The sequence below is a fragment of the Pelodiscus sinensis genome, chromosome 5 (assembly GCF_052426305.1).
Source record: "Pelodiscus sinensis isolate ZL-2025 chromosome 5, ASM5242630v1, whole genome shotgun sequence".
In the NCBI taxonomy this organism is placed as follows: domain Eukaryota; kingdom Metazoa; phylum Chordata; order Testudines; family Trionychidae; genus Pelodiscus; species Pelodiscus sinensis.
This window is the reverse complement of record NC_143056.1, coordinates 82,230,282-82,248,785: the sequence shown is the minus strand read 5'-3', so window position 1 is coordinate 82,248,785 and position 18,504 is coordinate 82,230,282. Positions and strand designations below refer to the sequence as shown.

Here is an 18,504-nt window from a genome sequence, read left to right as displayed (position 1 = left end):
GAAATGCCATCTGTCTGGTGGGCACTGAGAAGTTCTCTCTCTCTCTCTCTCATTGCATGGGGCAATGTTCACAATGTGCCAGTGCTCAGGGACTAGTTAGTGCCAAGCTCATGAGGTCTGAACCTTTCAACTCAGAAGTTGTCTTTCACACCCCCTCTCAGCTTGTGTCCACTGCCAATCCTGGATGTAGGCTGCACAGAGGTAACTTTTTTTTTGGAGGGGGTGGGATGTTTCAAGTGCAATGATTTCTGATTTGCTGATAATTCTATACACGAGTTACAAACAACTGAAGAAAACAGGAGTCTTGCTGGGTAGAAGAGAAAGCTCCCTCTGAAAACATTGGAATCCTGGAACAGGAAAGCCCTTCCTAACCCAATGCTTGCATAGAGGGCTGATAGCTAACACACACAGACTCATTTTGATAAAGCAAACCATGCAGCAGGTGGGCTTTTACTGGGATTTTGGGTATGTCTACACTGCATCCCTAGTTCGGGATGCTGAGACCACTATGCTGAGACCACTAAGAGCCCTTCAGCAGGGGAATGGAATCCCAACCAACACACTGCTTTCCATTCCTAGGCACATCCCCAGAGTGAAAGTGGGTAGATGGGTCACCAATGCTAAGATGTTACAGGCAATTCACCCAACTAATTCAAGCAGCTGAATCAGGTTACTGTAGCTAATCAAGTGCTGCTGGCTGGCTGTGATCTGTCCCCTTGGATCTTCAGAGGGATTTTCATGTTTCACACTCTAATGATCGTTGCTCCTTTAAGAGGGAGCCCCTGATGTGTTTACTCACTCAGGTAAACTAATCAACAGTGTTCCACTGGGTATGCTAATATTATTCCAGGCAACAGAAAGTTCTACCTGGAAACACACCTTTAATGTTGCCACCCACTTTCATTTCCAAGTAGATTGCAGCCAATATTGATGCAGGCCGTGCATTTCCTTTGCTAGCAGGTGGAGGGCTTTGGAACTCCAGGAAACAGAGGCTGAATAGCTAATAGCATGGCAGAGCCTTTGGATGCTGCACAGCAAGACAGATGGAGATGTGAGAGCTATGCCTACTATACAAAACCTGCTCCATTTACTGCTACTTTCGCTTTACACCCTGCACTGCCAGCCACGTTTGTTTTGCTCATTGGTTCCATTTTGCTATTCAAGACTGTGAGCTATCTGGAGCAGACTGGCTTGGGATTTTTTGTAACAACATGTAGCACAAAGTGCTGCCGGTAAACGACGTTTTTTAAAAAAAATAATATGCCAACAATCTGTAAGGGACATGCTTAGCCCACGGGAGACCTGCGCTCTCCAGAGTTCTATACATACAGGCTGCGTCTAGACTGGCAAGTTTTTCCGCAAAAGCAGGAAAAACTTACCAGCTGTCTACACTGGCCGCTTGAATTTGCGCAAGAACACTGACGATCTAATGTAAGATTGTCAGTGTTCTTGCACAAATACAATGCTGCTCCCGTTTGGGAAAAAGCCCTCTTGAGCAAATGTATTTGCGCAAGAGGGCCAGTGTAGACAGCTAAAAACTGTTTTGCGCAAAAAAGCTCTGATGGCGAAAATGGCGATCGGGGCTTAGATCGGCACGGACGCTTTTCCGCAAAAAGCGCTTTTGCGCAAAAGCATCTGTGCCAATCTAGATGCTTTTTTCCGCAAATGCTTTTAACGGAAAAACTTTTCTGTTAAAAGCATTTGAGGAAAATCATGCCAGTCTAGATGCAGCCACACAGTTGAAGGGAGGCTCTGGCTCTAAACATGCAGGTTCCCATGTGTTCCATGTACTTTAAGCATACCTGCAGACTAACATTCAGCCTATCAGATCAGTGACTAATGGTCTGCACCACTGTCACTCCATGAGGAGGGGAGAGATTCTGAATCTTTTAAAAATAGCTATATGATGCGTTTAGATTTGGACTAGTCCCTGCGCCTAGGGTTATCAGATGGGTTTCAAAAAAATACCAGACACACTTGATCTCAGAACGGGAGGGGGGGGGCCTGCCGGGAGGGGAATGGGGCTGGCCAGGGTAGATTGCGGGAGGGTGGGGGAGAAGGAACCGGTTGGCAGGAAGCAGAGCTGGCCGGGAGGGGGTTGGGGGGAATGGGGCTGGCCAGGGGAGATCGGGGACGGGGGGAAGGAACCAGCTAGCGGGGAGCAGGGCTGGCTGGGAGGTGGCTGGGGGGAGTGGGGCTGGCCGGGGAGGAACTGGCCGGCGGGAAGCGGGGCTGACCCAGATGCACTCAGATCCCAGAGTGCTGCCCGTCCCACTCACGATCCTGGCAGGGCGTGCGAGCGAGTCTGGCCCCGGGGATTCCATCCTGCCCCAGCCCCGCCCCCCTCCTCTCTACTGCATTCCTGTACACTGCCTGGCTGGCAGACACACTCACGCAGTGTGAGCATGTCTTCCAGCTAGGCAGTATGCAACTACGTACTGATACTCCTGATAATAAAACTTACTTAATTAGAAAATACTGGATATTTATATGTCTGTCTGGCATTTTCTCAATTTGTTTCCCGGACAGAAACCTCAAAAACCAGACTGTCCGGTTCAAAACCGGACTCCTGTTAACCCTACCTGTGCCTCATCAGTTCTCTTACTTGGCATCTATAGGAAGCTTCTTGATTTGGGCAGTTTGGGGTGCTTTGCTTGCTTTCATTGAAGTTGCCTGGGAGGCACCATCAACAGCCTACAGCTAAGTCCTGAGGCAGTGCGCTTGTTAGATGGAGTTGTTGGCTAAGCTCCCAATATTCGGGTCCTCATTTGACAACCGGTTTGCCAAACTAGGTTAGAACATGTTTCACGCATGATTTCTGGTACACTCCCAGGAAGTTAAAATTCCACTTGTTCTACAAGGAAGCTCTTGGCCAGTGGCGCTTGTAAGAAAGACCCTTTTTTCTTTGGGACACGAAGCAGTTAAAGATTGTAGGATTCCAATTCTGGTCTAGTTTGAATTCACTTCCCTCCACAACAGCTGCCCATCTGGTGAGACAGTTTTGGCTTCTTGCACTAGGAACAGCAGAGATGTGCGAAAAAGAAAGGAGCAGAGAAAATTAATCACACCACAGAGCAGGTCCATTTTGAGGGAGGGCTTGGGTTCCATTTTATACTCGTATGTATTAACGCTTCTATGATGGAAGGAGGGGGGGGGGTCACTGGAGGCTTGTGTTCACTGTGTTATATCACCCCCCAGAAGCGTTCAGCCTATATCACCTTCTCTGGACATGAATGTCAACAGGCCCCCTTGTCCCATGAAGGGATCACGGTGCAGAAGCTCAGGGCACTAAGCCCTCAGTAGGTCTGCACGACAATGAGTTATGGAGCTGGGGCTTTCTTGTACTATCCCCATTTCCAATCAATGCCAGAGTCAAAGAGATACGGAAGCCTTCAGGTGAATAGCCTGAGGATCAAAGAGGCGGCGGCACGTGTATGAGAGAAGGGCTGAGAGGCCAAATGGTCTGCAGAGAACGAAAATATGCTGGAGAAGTATTGAGGAGTTAATACGAGAACAAAGAATGCTTCGAATTGTGTTGGGCACAGAGTCAACAATGCTGCAGCGAGCTCTAGGAATCCCAGACTCATAGAGCCAGCGCTTGGGTTCTGGCCTTTGTGTATTGCTTAACTTCCATACGCAGCAGGAAGCAGTGGGTAAATTGATGACTGCTCTAAGAGCATTTCAGAGTTCTTACTTCATGCCACTGAGCCAATGAGGAACCTGTTTTGTGATACAAACTGCTCCTAAGATTGGATTAATTTTTTGAATCTCTTAAAATGGGTTACAGCAAAATGCAAGGGACAAAGCCCCAGATCTGCCCAGTGATCAGGAGCAGATGAGACTATGCCAGGCTGGGAGCACATCCTTCACCCCAGTCAGCCTGTTTAAAGCTCCCTGGCTGTCTCTCGATAGCTTGTCTTCAGCACTGCAGTAAGCCCCATAGTAAGCTGTCATGTAAGATAAGCATCAGATTTACAGTGCAAATTAGTCTCTCAGACAATGGAGTGAGCTACGCATCTTGGTGGCACAGAGCAGCCCAGATTAAGAAAGAGACAGACAGCAGCGATGAAAATACGTAAAATAATCAGAGAGACAGACACACAGCCAGTGCACGGGCAGAATGCTGTTCCCTGGAGCTTGCTGCAGCCCACCCTGCTGATGAAAGCTCGTCACCATCTGTCAAGCCATTTCCTTTCAATCAAGGGCCTGGCCTTTCCAAGGATCCCTTCAGCTTCACCTCACCCCAAACCAATTTAGAAGGGAACAAAAGACAGGACAAAATGCACCTCTACATGTACACTGAGTCTCTGCTTTGAGGCCAGCACCTGCACACAATAGGGTCTAAGCCTTAGCCCGGCCCTTTCCCAAGCCTGACCGGAATCTTCACAGAGCAGTGAATCCGTCCTACTGGGTTTGCAGACAAAGCCACACGTTCTGGCCCAATAATGGAAACATGAACTGCAAAGAGCATACGAGGAGTGTTAGGACAGTGATATGCACATCAGAATTGACATACGCACAATTTTCAGAGGTGTCACAGCAACTGCCTGGGGTTTTGCATTTATTTATTATACACGAAATGACAAAACTGTATGCTGTGTTGGTGCTGAGTATAGTTAGACTCCAGACTACCCCTTCCCTTGACAGGTGATATAATGGACAAAGAGACTCCTTCTCTTCAAGAGGATTTGTGCAAGCTGTACTTGCTGCATGTCTATGAGAAGAGAGCAGGAGCAGGGTAGGAGAGCGTTTAGGAGTGGGATACAGGGCCTTTCATTTTTAGGACACCAATTTCAATCCAGCATTGGTCTAGAGGGAATAGGAAATAAAACAAAGCCCTTTATATCTCTCTAGCACAGATTCCATTTGGCCCTAGATTTCAGGGGGAGGAAGAGGCAGGTTGGCTGGCTGAAAAAGCTGGGGTGGTTAGTTCAAATCTAATCCAAGCTGATAGGCATCAGAGGTTATTTGCTGTTGGTTACTGTTCAGTGGCCAGTGTGAAATGAGTTGAGAGGACTTAATCTAACATACAATTACTGCTCGGGAGCAGGTTCTGGAGGAAGGAACAGAGTTGCATGGGAAACTTTTAAAAGAATAAGGTTCAAGACCTGATGGTTGTGAAGAAATGCCCGAACACACAACTTGAGTGCTCCATAAAGGCTCAAAAAACAGAAGGCAAATAAAATAACCCCAAATATGTGGTTTATGCAAAATCTAATGACTTTTTGGGCTGACTTGTGATTTTGAGTATTTGGCAATTAGGGTCGCTCTTATGGCTTCTGGCACCCAATGCAGCCCGAGCACCAGCACCATCCATGCCCTGCTGAGGAGTGAGCAGCAACTTTGCGGGGGAGAGGAGGAAGGTGCTGCACTCAGGACTGTGGGGGCAGGAACAGGGCAGGGAGGCTGGTGGAAGGGTGCAGCCTGTCAGAACTGTGGAGCAAGGGTTGGGGAATTGGAGCTGCAGGTGCTGGTAGGTGAAGCAGGAGGCCAGGGGATTAGGCCACTGGAACTAGGAGGCTGTCAGAGCAGGAGGCTGGGGGAGTCAGACACAAGGGCTGGGGGCTAGAGTTGGGAGCTGGGAGGCTGAGGGTTTGGGCTGCTGAGCACAGAGGTCAGGGGACTGAGCTGCTAGGACCAGGAGGCTGAGGAAGAGGGGTTGGGGGTTTGGACCTCAGGGGCGGGGAGATGGAGCAGGGAGGCCAGAGGGCTGGGGCTGCTGGAGCAGGAGGCCGGGGGACTGAGCTGCTAAGGCTGGGAGGTGGAGCAGGGGGCTAGGAGTGTGGGCCGCTGGGGCCAGGAAGTGAAGAAGGGGTTGGAGGACTGAGGGATTGGGTTGCCGGGAAGTGAAGCAGGGTCTAAGGAACCGGGGGATTGGACCACCAGAGCCAGAAGGTGGAGCAGGGCCTGTGGGGTGGAAGACTGGGGCTGTTTGAGCCAGCACTTCCCTCGGCTGGCACTAGGGATATACGCAGCAGAAGGCACTACTTAAATTATGGCAAAGTGGTGCCCCAAATTTAGTGGGACCCCATGCAACTGCGTATTCTGCTCATGCCTAAGAATGGTCTTGTTGGCAATGCTGTGTCTGTTTCCCTATCAATGACACAGGGACTGGAGCTGATCCTTACTCATAAGATATTGTGAGTTAATTAGTTCAAATTGGTGCATTGTTTTGAAAATGGAAGTGTTGTGAGTGTATCTTCACAGCTGGCACTGACTGGATCCCACGGATAGTCCTGGCAGAGATGCCAAAGACTGAATTTTCCATTTATCTCCACAGGGGTCTCTCCAGTTAAAGATCAGGCACAATGACAAGGCAGAAACTTGCCCTGCTGCTGTCTGTGTTGTGCCTCTTCTGGGGATAAACAAAGGAGTTTGATCTCCCAAGATTTTTAGCCTGACAATGTACCCTTGCATAAGCATCAGCCTTCTGAGCAGGGAGATGCAGCAAAGACAGAAGCTTCTGATGTGTGGGCACAGCGGTAGCTATGTCTCACAAACAAAACCACCGCTTAGGGCTCCTGACCCTGTGAAAAGTTCCTGCACCCAGGACACTGCCTAGTTTAAACCTCTCATGTGCAGCTGGCAGAGTCCTGCCTGACCCATCCTGGTGGCATCTGTAATGAGCCTGGCATCCTTCAAGGGAACTTCAGTTCATTCATCCCTCCTACTGTGCCGCTGGGGTTCAAGATACCCCAATGCCAAGAACTAGCTCTCTGTTTGAACAGTCTCTTTGTAGTCCTGCGCATTAATCCCATGATGCAGCTGGATGGAAGCTGGTTTGTAGTTTCAGCTGCCTTGCTCTCCCCAGGCCTGTGGGATCCAGGCAATGAATGCTGCTGCTTTCCACCAAGATGGTTGCCACCAGCAAGAGTCCCAGAAATGCCAGCTTGAGTTGAGCCATTGATTTTTACATGTTAATTCACGGGGTCTGCAATCAGCGAGACATTCTCGCCGCTCACTGCCACTGGCCACTCGGGAGACTGCTGTACTCAGCAGAATGGGGGCAGCTGTCTCCCAGCCCCAGTACACCACAGGGCTTGTCACTGGCGCAACCAGCTTCAATTGTTCCTTGCACATGCCCTGTGAGCATTATTAGCTGTTGTAGTATCTACCTTGAAGCACTCAAAGCCAGAGTTCAGGAGGGTAAATGAACAATGATACGGAGTGGCTTGTTTTTCTCTGCTGAGCCTTGAGGGTGAAGCAGTGTAAATTCTGATTATGGAAGTGTGAGGCTCTGTGTTGCGTTTAGTTGCTGCCGTACATAAGGAACTGGCAGAGTAGCCTTCTACTGGGGGATCAGTGGCTGGGTCCGATACATTTTGGAAGGTGCATTGTTCTTTTTTGATTCCTGATACACTATTTCCATTCTAGTTTTATTGCTAAAGGGCCACGTGCGGAGCACCTGGCTACAACATGCTTACTTTCATAGGCTAGATAGGACTAGTGTTGCCACCTTTCTAATTGCTGATAACCAGACCCTTAAAGGCCCACTCCATGCCCCATCTCTCCTCCCAAAGTCCCCATCCCTGCCCCATCTCTTCTCCCCAAAGCCCTGTTCCCAATGCTCGCTCCCTTCCCCTCATCACAGGATTGTCTCAAGGACACTGCCTATAGAGAGGAGGCAGCCTGGCTGAGCAGAGGCTGGTGTGGGTTAATAGCTTCCACCCCATGGTAACCAGACTTGTGGTCTGGATGCCATTTAAGGTTGCCACATTCCCTTTTTGACCAGACTTGGCTGAAAACTGGGCATTTGGACACAGGAGCCCGAAACCAGACTGTCGGGATAAAACCTGGACAGATGACAACCCTACAGGGAACATTAACTGTATCTTTGAAGTGAGGCAGCTCAAGTCCTTAGCACAGTCAACATTCCATCTGCTCCCATTCCAAATGTCCCTGAACCAGAGAGTCCTGGGCCAGGAGTCTAGCTGCAGGAACCTAGCTGCAGGGCCAGTATCTGGCCAGAGCTGTTTAGCAGCGGGACTAGAGCTGGAGCCAACTGGTACTAGCAGGACTGGGGCTGGAGCTGGCTGGCAGCATCAGGGCCAGGGCCAGAGTTGTACAGCAGCCTAGCTGGGCCAGCAGTGGGGGGTGGCCAGGACTGGATGTAGAGGGATCAGCCGGGACTGAAGTGGAGCCAGTGGCAGTGAGAGGGACTGGTAGCAGGGGACCTCCCCTGGTCCAGCAAATTCCCTCATTCAGGACAGGTCAGGTCCCAAAGGTGCCAGACCAATGAAGAGCAATCTGTAGTACAAATAAACAACATCTCTAATGCATGGGCCTGCAGTAGGACCTTTGACAGGCTAAATGTAGCATCCCCCACTCAAGATTTAGCATTAAGAGGAAGGAAATCTCAACAAGCCATTTCCTAAAAGGTCCTATAGCACATAACATTTCCTCCTTTTCTCACTGTACAATGGATGCAGAAGGCCAGAGCATGGGTGGGTAACTGGGCAGGTCATTTAGGTACCCACAGTATGCCAAAAGGCTGGTGAGACTGGGGCAGAAGATACCTAAAAGGATTCAGATTTCAATCTTCCCTTGAAAAATTCTGAGGGGCACCCAGTTACATTAGCGCTCACTCATTCAGCCACAATCTCAATGGCCAGGCTGAGCCACATTAACCCATAACTAAGGCTTGAACTGGACTTTTTACCATAGGTAGTCTCTCTCCCTTCCTCTCTTGTTATAAGCAGTAAAAAAGCCTCAAACCTACTCTGGCTAAACCTCTTTTTTTTTTCCAATTGTCCCAGGCTGCCATCAGTTTCTCTTCCTTGCACAGTCTCTCAACTTTTGCATCAGACAAAGCCTTTGATTTAAAGCAGTGAGGGGCAATCTAGGCTAGTGAGTGGGCTGCATGAATGGCCCTCTTTCATCTCAGTGGGCCACAAGTTTGTCGTAAGCAATATGGTCTCCTGAGATAGCGTGGTTTTGCTAACTTGTATACCTAGAATTGTGGGGTGTGGGGACTGAATCATAGCAGTGCTTTGATTGGATGAAGAGGGAGCGCACGGCAATCTGCACTCATCTCACATAACATGCACTTGCTTTAAGAGCCTGTCACTTTCGCAATACCAGTAGGGAAAAAACTGTGTGGATGAAAACCAGCAGAATCTGGCAACCCTGTGCATGGGCAACAGTAAACAAAATGTGTGGTGGGTCACACATAGAATCCCCAGGGGCCGCATGTGGCCCTTGGGCTGCAGGTGCCCCCCAGTGATTTAAGGCCTAATATAAATGGATATCTAAAACAGCATCAGGAACCTAAGCTATTTAGCTTCCTGCTAGGGTGACATGGCTACTAGGAGATTCAGAACTGGAAGATCTTTTGCACAGAAACCATCTCTTGTGCATGTGGAATATATAAGGAATATGGGGCCCTGATCTCAAGCTGGGGTCCCTAGGTACAAGTAGCATAAACATTATTTTTCACATTTGGGTCACCAAACAAACTCACAAAGTAGTGCTAGGGCCCAACAGAATCTCAGGCTATGTCTACACTTCAGGCTTCTTGCGCAAGAAGCTTTCCGCAGAAGAGATCTTCTACAAAAACTTATTGCACAAGAGCCGTCCACACTACAAAAACACATCACAAAAGTGATGCGCTTTTGCACAAGAGAGTGTCCGGACTGCATGGATGCTTTCTCGAAAGAAAGCTTTGATTGCCATTCACGGAATAGCCACCAGAGCACCTGTGCTTTTTTCAATTGGCTCTTTTTTGCACCCTCCCTCCCCCCGTCCACACACACCGTTTTGCGAAAGAGCTCTTGCACAAAAAGGAGTTATTTCTCATAGAAAGAGGAATACCTACACCACAAAAACCCCTCTGTTCTTTTGATTTACTGTAAATTTATTTGTGCAAAAATGCGCTTGAGGTTTGGACGCTCCATGGATTTTGGTGCAAAAATGGCCATTTTTGCGCAAACACCCTGCAGTGTAGATGTAGCCTCAGAGGTGTGAAACTTTTATAATCTGGCGGAATTAAAGGTTTCAGAATGTAGATGTTATTTTCTTTAAAAACCACCTGCAACTCAGCTGAAGAGATTTTTTTTAATCTTTCTTTTGGAAGACCAATGCAAACACCAGTTTTTTGTGTGTCCCCTCCTCACTCCCACTGCTTTGGTAGCAGTAGCAGTTATGGTCTATTCTCAGAGCTGATTTTAGCAGGTAGTTATGGTATCTGGCATGAAAAGCCCCTAAATGAGCTAGACGCTCCAGTTAAAAATAGCCCTGTTAATTCAGCACAGATAAAAACACAGGAGAAAAATAATTAATATTTATGAAATGGAAAAGGACAAAATCCATAGAGAAATAAAGGTCATTGTCACGCTTCTATGAGAGCCTGACAAACAATGGGAGTAAACAACATCCTGCAACTTGCTGTAAGAAATGGCTCCTCTTTCAGGCTCTAGAACAGGCCTGGGCAAAATACGGCCCGCAGGCCACATCTGGCCCGCCAAGCCAATGTATCTGGTCCCTGGAGGCAGCGAGGAGTCCCAAGTAGGCTCCCCTGCTTGCCCGTAGCCACACACGCCATTCAGAAACATGGCTGCTGGGCCCCATTTCTGTTTCAAAACTGGAGGGGAGGGGGAAAAGCTTCAGGAGCTGCCCCCACCCCCAGAACAACCCCATTGGCTGGTTTCTGACCAAAAAATGGCACTGGGAGCTGCCTGTTTGAATATCAGGCAGCCAACAAGAGTCACGCCCCCTCTCCTTGGCTCAGTTAGTCACACAATCACATGGCCGTGCAGCCACAGGGCAGAGAGGTGGGCTGGCTGGGAAATGTTTTAAGCTCTGCAAGCCTTAGCTCTGCAGGAAGGCAGGTTGGTTTGGCTGCTAGCTGGTAAGTCTCCTGGCCACAGCCTGCCTCTGGCACCCCAACCTCTCTCTTCCCCCACCCTCTGCCCCCACAATCAGCATACCCAAACCCTCTGCCCCAGTCTTGCACCTATACCCCCTCCCAGATCTGGCACCCCAATCTCCTACCCCAGATCACAGTTCCCTCTTACCCTTGGGTCACATCCCAAACCCCTGCACTCCAGCCCCCTGCCCTAGGTCACACTTCCTCCTTCACCCAACCTCCCTCCCAGACTCCATTCTTCCACCTGCACCCCAATCCCTTACCCAAGCTCCCTTCTGCACCCAACCTCCATCCCAAACTCTGCATCTCCTTCATTAATATGGAAGAGTCTGGCCCATGACCACTTTCCTAAATCTTGGAGTGGCCCTCTATCAAAAATTTTTGCCTACCCCTGCTCTAGTACTCCCTGGTGGAGGTTACACCATGGCAGACTCATAGATCCCTGCTGGATCTAGCCTCCTCTGTCCCACCCTGGCTATGAGTCTTTCCCATCATAAAGTTGCCACCTGGGGGATTTCATCAGTAGTAACATGATTTCAATCCCTGCTGCAGGCATATGACAGATACAGAACTTACTTGACAGGGCAGGAGGACTGAAATGGAAGTCCATAGATTCTGAGTTCTAGTACAAGTTCTTCCATTGACTGCTATTTTTATGTCTGTTCCTTTCATGACCCTTATTATTAAACAAGGCTTCATACTGCTGCCTTTGAAGAGGTAGCCATCATCCACCCATTTCACTGCTAACACATTGGAGAGCTTGTAACAAGGACACTTCAGGCAGTCTTCACAATACAACCCACATGTCAATTATAACAGACTCAAGGCTCATCCACTTTGCCGGGGTCTTTTGGAAGAAACATTGCAGATTGGATGATTCTATAACCCACACTAACACAGTGCTCAGTGTCTAGCAGCTCGACCCATTTTAGATTCTGCTAGGCTTGTACAAAAAGGGATCAGGTTCCTTTGCTAAGTGGCAGAGGCTCACGGTTTTACATCGGAGGTGCTAGGTTCAGTCCCTGCAGATGACCCAAATGGTGTGTTGTTACAGTAGGCTACGCTGTCTGCAACTGCTAGACTACCAACTGTTCCCACAACTAGAAATCAGGACTCTTGCCATCCAGTCTTTTATTATTGTCTCAGATAAACTCATGTAGCCCACTTGCAACGTGCGTGTTGCATCTCCCCATAGGGGCTCCCGCTCACTCCCAGGCCTGGCCTTAGGGCAAGGGGAGCAAGGCGGTTGCCTTGGGCCCCGCGCCTTCAGGGCCCTGCACTGCCTGACGCCTGCCTACTCGCTTGCTGCCCTGGCTGGGAGCTGCCTGGCTGCTGTCAGCTGTCAGCATGCCGCCTTGGGCCCTGCAAACATTTTGGCTGTGGCTGCTCACTCCTACTCCTGAAGTAGAAGACTGTGCTGTGGATTTCATGTTTGTGAGATCAGACTTTGCTGTGGAACAACAGAAATGGGAAAATACGTGTGTAAGAAGAGCCCTGCAAGGATATCCACTTTATAGCCGTGGGTATATGCATCCACAGATACAGGTGAGGCTATCCATGGCTTCTTTTGCTGATACAAATTTTGTACATAGAATTCTGCAAAATTTGTGGATATCTGCCTTCTATCCGTGGGCATTTGCAGATGTGGATATCTATGGATCACTTTTGCAGATACCAATTTAGTATCAACGCAGGGTTCTAAGAGTAAGAGTATTGTAAGGACCCTGAAGTATTTGTTGCAATGATTTTATATAGCAAAACATTGTGGTCAGAGGTTACTTTCATTGCTGTGTTAATATGTATTTTACTGTTGCAATTTCTAGTGCTTGTATATTGGTTAATGGGAGTGGTCCCTTCCAGACAGCGTGTGGGAGGCTGAGGGTTTGTCTCTATGAACACTTTGTTGGTGGCATGCTGGGCTATAAATCTATTCACATGAAGGTGCTGTACGATAATGGGCCATGTGGCCCCTGCCAGGGCTGGCTCTAGGTTTTTTGCTGCCCCAAGCAAAAAAATTTTTTGGCTGCCCCGCCCCCTCCTTTTTGTTGACTTTTACACGTTTGCACTTCGCAATTTTTTTTTGTTTTGTTTTGGTGACAGAGACAAGATTTCCAGCTCACACACAGCTCGTTTTCAAGAGTGAGAAATATACCTTAAATCTCTACTTTATTGTTCTTATAGAAATAGGCTACTTTTTAATTGTGGTTTGAATGCATGAAAAACTAATAACACAAATAGTTTATATTTCCTTAACTAAGTACCAAAAACAGAAGGGAGAACTTGTGCCACATCTAAAACTCAAGTAGTTTATGGCTATACTTAATCAATCTTCAAACCAATTACAATCAGCTAACAATACCACACTGTTTAAACATACTTGTCAACCAATTATTATAACTATAGCACATAAGACATCTAAACTACATCAATAAATAGTTGTATTGTTAAACTAGATTTGTTTTGGAATGCAGTGGCTCCTTATGTGGCTCTAACACATCTATGTTATCAGATAAACTGAGATCAGTGGGTGTGCGTGTGCACATTATTTTTGTGTGTCCATCTTTTTAGTAGCCATTATATATTCAAGTTTATGAGGTGTTAGAGGGAGTGGAGAGTTGTATGTGCCCAATACAGCTATATATGGAATGAAGCTTGCCTTAGAGACATCAAACACAAAAGTTTACCCGGATCAACGAAGTTTAATTCTTGAAAGAAATATCTATGAAACAGCATGTGTGGTTCTTTGAAGAGTGTAGAACAGTTAATATTCTGTGTGTGTGTGTGTGTGTGTGTGCGCGCGCGTGCACTGGATCCTTGTTTGGTTCTACTTCTACTACAAACATGAACAAGAGAAATATACTAGGAACAGACTTCAAAGGGTCCGTGCGGTTGAGGCTGTCGGGGTCTGGGAAGAGAGGCCGGGGACTGGGCCAGTGGGCTGAGTGTTTGTAGGTTTGCCAGGTGTCCGATATTTTCTGATTTTTTTTTTACCAGTCAGGAAGCGAAAGTACCAGATACATGGCAACCCTAGGCGGAAAGGGAGCATCTTACCTGGGATTTCCATACGATTTAGGCAGAGGGGAGGCTGATGGCGTCGAGTGGAGAGGCTCTCGGAAGAGGTAGAGGCCACTGGGGAGGAGCAGGACTAGGAGACAGGGGCGGCCAGCAGGCTCCGGGCCCAGGTGCACATGGTGCCAGTGCTGGCTGCGCAGCCGTGGCGTCTCCTGTGGCCCTATAAATCTGAGGGGCGGGGCAGGGCGGGGCTAGGCGTTGCTAGGGGAGTGGAGGAGCAGGGAAGGAGACGGGGGCAGCCAGCAGGCTCTGGGACGCACTGGGCCACGGACCTTTAAATTGGCGGGGCTAGGAATTGCTGGGGGTGGAGGAAGAGCAGGATGGAGAGGAGACGGGGGCAGCCAGCAGGCTCCGGGGTGCATTGGGCTGCAGCCCTTTAAATCAGCGGGGCAGGGCGGGGTGGAGCTAGGCGTTCCCGGGGGAAGGGAGGAGCAGGACAGAGAGGAGATGGGGGTGGCCAGCAGGCTCCAGGGCACATTGGGCCATGGCCCTTTAAATCAGTGGGGCGGGGCAGGGCTAGGCATTGACAGGGGAGGGGAGGAGCAGGAGAGGAGACAGGGGAGGCCAGCAGGCTCCAGGGCGCATTGGTGCTGCCAGCTGGCTACGCACAGCTGCGGTGTTTCCTGGCATTTCCTGGCTGCGGCCCTTTAAATCAGCAGGGCAGGGCAAGGCGTTGCCAGGGGCAGCACAGGCTGCTTACCTGAAATGCCGCCCCAAGCACCTGCCTGATTTGCTGGTGCCTAGAGCCGGCCCTGGACCCTGCTGACAGGCACTAAAAGTTTCCTAGTACGCTTTGCTCTACCTGCTTTGAAACACATTAAAATGCATCAGGGAATTTTTAGTGTATGGCAGCAAGGTCTACATCAGTAGTCACCACCCAGTAGATTGGGATCTACTGGTAGATGCTGGAGCCTTTGACAGGTGATCCTGACTGGTTTGGCTGGGAAGTTATCAAGTGCCAGCACTTCAGCTGCCCCTCTCAGCACTGCCGTGTTGCTCCAGACCTCTGCCTTGCCTTGGAGCTGCCTCCCACCCCCTGGAGCCTCTTGCTCGCTGTGCAGGGGGCACCCCGACATCAGGACCCACTCTACTTCTTCCTGTATCCTGCGCAAGAAGTGTGGGTGCTAATGTAGGGGTGCCCCTCCCACACCCTGTACCCCATCTCCAGAGAGTGGAAGAGGGGGAAAGCAGGGATGGAGAGTGTTCGCTGGCTGCTTTCGGGAGTGGTGCAGGGCCAGAGTAGGGGTGAGCCTGCCTTAGTCACCTGCACCGCCACTCAAAAGCCACCTGTGGTAAGCAGTGCCCAGCTGGAGTCTTCATTCCAAACTCCGGTCCCAGTCCTGAACCCCTCCTGCACTCCAAACCCCTGCCCTAGCCCTGAGTCCCCTGCATTCAAACCCCTTCCCAGAGCCTGCACCCTGAATTCCCTTCTGCACCTCAACTCCCTGCCCCAAGCCCAGTCAGAACCTCTCCCACACTCCAAATCCTTTAGCCCAAGCTCAGAGACCACATCTCCCTCCCCTGCAACCCAGCCTGATAAAAGTGAGTGAGGATGGAGGAGGGAGGGAGGATGGAGTGAGCAGTGGCGAGGCCTCAGAAAAGGGTCGGGAAGGAGGTGGGGCAAGGTTGTTTGGGTTTGAGGTGGATCCTGGATTGCACTTCAATTCAAAAAGCAATCTCATGCTTAAAAAGGTTGGAGACCCCTGGTCTACATGAACACTCAGTGGGCAGCAGGCTAGTGTGGGGTAGATTTACACCCCCATTTCCTATCAAGTGTTTGTGTAGAAAAGCCGAGTGTGTGAGTGAGAACAGCGTGTAAGAGATTCTGATTGTTTCCAGAGAGGGTATGTCTAGACTGCAAGCCTCTTTCAAAAAAGAGCGTCTAGACTACAACCAGTACTTTCGAAAAAGCAAGCAGCTTTTACGAAAGAGAGCACCCAGGCAGTCTGGATGCTCTCTTTCGAAAAAGCACAGTTTGCATTACATAGTGCCTTTTTTCGAAAGAGCACTTTCGAAAAAAGGCATTATTCCTCATAAAACAAGGTATTCCAGTCGAAAAAACTGCTGCATTCTTTCAATTTACTTTTGAAAGAACACGGCAGCAGTCTAGATGCAGGGGAAGTTTTTTTTTTTTAAAAAAGGCCACTTTTTTCGAAAAAACCCTGTAGTCTAGACACACCCTTAGGCTGTGTCTATATTGGCACCCTTTTCCGGAAAAGGGATGCTAATGAGACAAGTCGGAATTGCAAATGTCGCGGGGGATTTAAATATCCCCCGCGGCATTTGCATGAACATGGCTGCTGCTTTTTTCCGGCTCAGGGCTTTGCCGGAGAAAAGCGCCAGTCTAGATGGCATCTTTCGGAAAATAAAGCCTTTTCCGGAAGATCCCTTATTCCTCTTAAAATCAGGAATAAGGGATCTTCCGGAAAAGGCTTTATTTTCCAAAAGATCCCGTCTAGACTGGCGCTTTTCTCTGGCAAAGCCCCGAGCCGGAAAAAAGCGGCAGCCATGTTCATGCAAATGCCGCGGGGATATTTAAATCCCCCGTGGCATTTGCAATTCCGACTTGTCTCATTAGCATCCCTTTTACGGAAAAGGGTGCCAATGTAGACACAGCCTTAGTGTTAAGGCTCTGTCAGCTAGGGATGGAAGCGAGTAGTCGAGTCAAGTCCTCAACTACTCACTCCCCACCCCTGGCACTGACTCTGTACCAGAGGCAGCAGCGGGAGGGTGTGTGTGTTAAGGGAGGCTATTGTGAAGCAGCCTCTACCAGCAGCAGGCTGACGCTTACCATGGGCAGAGGCTGCTCTGGCAGCAGCCTCTGTCTGCAGCCATGAACAGGGGTTGCTGGACCTGGAGCAAGGCAGAACCGTGCAGTCCCGGCTCGAGCCCGTCCGGGACCTCTGCACTTCTACATTTTAAATGTAGTAAGAACCACCCAGCTGCAGCAGTCCCAGACCAGTGCAAGCCAGGACTACCCAGTCCTGGCTTGCACTGGGTCTGTGAGCTACCCCCCCCCCCACCACTGCGGCTCTGCATTTTAAATGTAGTAAGAGCCGGGTTGCCTTCATGCTTGGCTCTTACTACATTTAAACTACAGAGTCGCAGTGGGGGTAGCTCCTGGAATGGCGCGAGCTGAGACAGAGCACCTTCCGTTATCGACTGATCATGTAGTTGACACAAATTGCATTGACTACACAATTAGTCAGTTACATGCCTCTTAACATCTCTACTGCCAACACAGCTTTGTAGCTAAAAGTCAGCGAGCGTAGATGCTGTTTGCTGGCATTTTTGCAGACAAAATATTTCCACTCCCAACGAGAAGGTTTCACTTTGTTGGCAGGAGAGTGCTCCTGCCAATAAAGAAGCAATCACACTTTTACTTGCCATGGCAAAACTTTGTTGTTCATGGGAGGGGAGATTTTTAAGCCTCAGTGAACAACAAAGTTTTGTCAATCAAGTGGAAGTGTAGATATACCCAGAGTGGAATACCCTGCCTGTATAAGATCTTAAAGGGCAGAACATGAATTTGGTAAACTTGTTTCCAGAAAGCAAGCCTCATTCTCAAAAGGTGTCATATTGGTATTTCTGGGGACTAGGAGCTTTAGGGCACTTCTAATAAGCTATCGAGTTTTCTAGTACCTGTAGGTCACCAGTTTATTTCCTGCCCAACTCAACAAGGATTACAACTGGTTTCTGTCTAATGAATGTTTGCATGTCCCATACAAGAGGTTTGGCATGTGCCAGTTCCTGCTTCTATGTGAAATTCATGTCCACAAGATTAAAAGATCTCCAGGGCAGGGACTGTCCCTATGTGTCCAGGCAGTGCCTAGCACAATGAAGCTTCAATCTCAGTTTGAGTCTCTAGTGAGAGCTCCTGCAGTTTGGGGCCAAAAAAATCCCACTACTCATACATCTTTCAGTGTAGCCCCACAAATTCTGTTTAAACAGTCATGGTCTAGTCCCATCCTGGCCCTCAGTCCCCAGATGCAGCCCAGTGGAAGTTGGGTTACAGTAATAGCTCTTCCCAGCTCTGAGGTGTCTGGGAAATGAATGAAGTTGCTCTCCATCAAAATGGTGTCATCAGCATGAGGCCCAGCAATGCCCACTGGGGGAGCTCAGAGAGAGAGGGAAGACAAACCTCAGGATTTTTTGGAATCTGACATTGTTTTTGAACTTCTGGCATTAGCAATATTATAATTAGAGAAACTGCCTTGTCACTCCCAGAAGCTTCACAAGACTCCTTGAGCTACAGACGGCCAGGAAAAGAACAGGCTGCTCTGATCACACATTACACTCATTGTAGATGCAAGACTAAATATGCTTGCCCATCCCCATGCAAGTGCCAGAGCAAGGGAAGCCATATTCAGTGGCTAAGTCTCAATAACTTGTTTCTAATCTCAGCTGTCAGCTTTAGAAAGGACAGGGCTGCACACCTATGTAGGCAGGCATCAGGGAGATGGCAGATGAGTGGCCAGAATACTCCTCCCCAGTCGCAAAGATACAAGAGAAAGAACACAACCAATTCATGTCTCACGTCCCACCGCCAGACCTCAACCAGAACAAAA

The 18,504-nt window shown here is 49.1% G+C and overlaps 1 protein-coding gene across 8 annotated transcripts in view; it reads right to left on the bottom strand.

The window, feature by feature from the left end:
- The window catches only part of LOC102449934 (transmembrane protein 263-like), a 404,675-nt gene that overhangs the window by 2,714 nt on the left and 383,457 nt on the right, over positions 1-18,504 (bottom strand). The window lies entirely within an intron of this gene.